Raw genomic sequence first — 2,560 nt, forward strand, 5'->3', positions numbered from 1 at the left:
CATCCTGAGTCCTTCAAGTTAACAGTCAGGGTTATCATCACACAGCCGTGAAGACATGGGTCTGACTGGTCTTATTGTAATTATTGCCTTGTTGTGCCTAAAAGTCCATGCTTCACTGCAACAAATAAAGAAATAAAGTGCAATCCCAACATCATTTTCAAAACAAGCTACAGAAAGCAAGTTCAAGGTCAGAAGGGAAATAGCTCTTGGGAGCTATAAGAAATCACAGGGGAGGTCTTGGAGAAGTCCCGGGCTGCACAGGGTTCTGGAAAACAAACAGTAAGCAATGAACATGCACCATAATGATGGTCAGTGGATCTTTGACAGAGTCACCAGGAACAGATAAGGAAAGAGCAGCCGTTGCAATGAATAGCACTGAGAATACCAAGGCTCACACGCAGAGTACAGCTGGATCTGTAGGTCACACTGTACAGAAAAGCCAATTTGAACACTTGAAAGTGGGTTCAGACTTAAAGCTAGCGCCACTGCAAGACAACGCAGAGAGAGCGGCATATACGGGCTTCTCACGCACGCTTCAGCATTGCTAGGACATAAATTTCAATGTCAAATTTCAGGAGTACAATACTGGGGTGAGATGGGGGCATGGTCCCTGTCACAGGCAAGCACAGCACACTCTACCTGGCTAATATCTGCCCTGGTGGACAACAAGCATTCCCCCAGAAGATGGTAAGGACTCAGACCTCCGCTTACCAATCCCTTCCCCCGTGGACATGGACATAAATACACCTTCCAGTCAAGAATCATTGGAATTATTTTAAAGGCTTCTACAAGCAACCTCTCCCAGTGATGAACCATCTCTGTCCTTTCTTGTCACAGACATCTGCTTGGTCATCATTATGGTTTGTGTGCACTCTATGAAATTTAATTTCTGAATCTATTTGCAGTTTTTAATTTTCTAGGTAATTAACATTCATGTGCGGACTCTCTTGGGTTAAACATTTCCTAGAGAAGAGTCTGTGTTTGCTGTAAGGGACCCCCCTTGTCACTAGGAGTGAGCGGAGAGCAACATCCCAACAGCCCTGCAGTGGTCCTTCTTTCCCTAAACTGGAGGTGAGGTCTCGCTCGGTGCTGTGTACGATACAGGTTGTGGTTCATTATCTGCAGACTTCAGGAGCCCATGTGAATACTCTGGAAAACAGCTGGGATTTTGGAGAATAGTCATTAAGCCCCCCCCCCACTTACCTGAAGGACATCTCAATATTCAGCATTCACTTAACATAAACTGGGTGTTTTCACAGCTACCTACAGAACAGTTATTACCTCATTGAGGGCAAAATGTTGTTCCCCAAACTGAATGGAACTCATTTTCTTTTTTTCTTTTTTTTTTTTTTGCGGGGTCTCAGTCTTTAATCTCATTAGGTCCTCACACACACGAACCACACACTCTCCGACTTTCAGATCTTGTTGAAAGCTGCGATGTCGACACTCTGCACATGCTCCTCAAACTTGGTGATCTCCTCTTCTAGCAAGTCGGTGCCCACTTTGTCGTCTTCCACCACACACTGGATCTGCAACTTCCGGATTCCATAGCCAACAGGCACGAGCTTGGAGCCCCCCCCAGACCAACCCGTCCAACTGGATGGAACGCACACAGGCCTCCAGCTGGGCCATGTCTGTCTCATCATCCCAAGGTTTGACATCCAAGAGGATGGAGGATTTGGCCACCAGTAAGGGCTTCTTGGCTTTCTTCTCTGCGTACTGCCGAAGCCTCTCCTCCCGTAGTCGGGCCGCCTCCTTGTCTTCTTCCTCCTCATCACTGCCGAACAGGTCAATGTCATTGTCCTCATCGTCCTCTGCTGGTGTGGCGGCCTTCTTGGTTGGGGGCTCCACTTGACGCATAGGAGACACATGCTGGGTCTGGGGGGCTGTGGCTCAGTGAGTAGGTGAACTCTTCTCCAGAGTGCTCAGCCGGGCCTCCAACTTGGAAATGGCCTGCTGCAGATCTTGCACCACGCCTCAAAGGTTCTGGTTCTCCACTTCCAGACTGGCAATCCGTACAATGAGCTCACTATGATCTCCAGCAGGTCCACTGGAGGCCCCAGGGCCTGAGCTTCCGGCCAGGGATTTCTGGATGTTCTCTCTGGCTCTTGCAATGTCACGGAGGATCACGCTGGCACCATTCTCCTGGCGGGAGCCAGCAGCCACAGGCCCATTCATCTGCTCGTAGAATTTCCTCTCCGCATCGTCCTATTTGAACTTGTCAAACCAAATCTTCTCGTGCACTAGAAAGTTTGTAGCCATTTTTCTGACGCCAGCCAAAGACGCAGCAACCAAAGCCTGGAACTGCGAGCTCAGGACTGCAAAGGAAAGGGAGGGCGACCGCGCAGCTTGGAACTCATTTTCTAATCTTACACAATTTCATTCTTGTCAAACCTAAGAAGGTGAATGAAAAACAAATCACTAAATTGGACCGGTAGTGGGGCTTACTTACTGCAGAATGCTTGTTTACGCGCTAGGTGCTCTCCCTTCCATCCCCTGCGTGGAAAAAAGGAGAGAGGAGAGGAAGAAGGGATGGAGGGAGGAGGATTCTCACAGATGT

The 2,560-nt window shown here is 48.6% G+C and overlaps 1 pseudogene; it reads right to left on the reverse strand.

Annotated features, from left to right (window-relative positions):
• Positions 1–1,317: 1,317 nt before the first annotated feature.
• On the reverse strand, positions 1,318–2,347 carry LOC148118365 (elongation factor 1-delta pseudogene; annotated as a pseudogene).
• Positions 2,348–2,560: the final 213 nt, after the last annotated feature.

This window comes from Myodes glareolus, chromosome 23, assembly GCF_982192425.1.
Source record: "Myodes glareolus chromosome 23, mMyoGla1.1, whole genome shotgun sequence".
Taxonomy (NCBI): Eukaryota; Metazoa; Chordata; class Mammalia; order Rodentia; family Cricetidae; genus Myodes; species Myodes glareolus.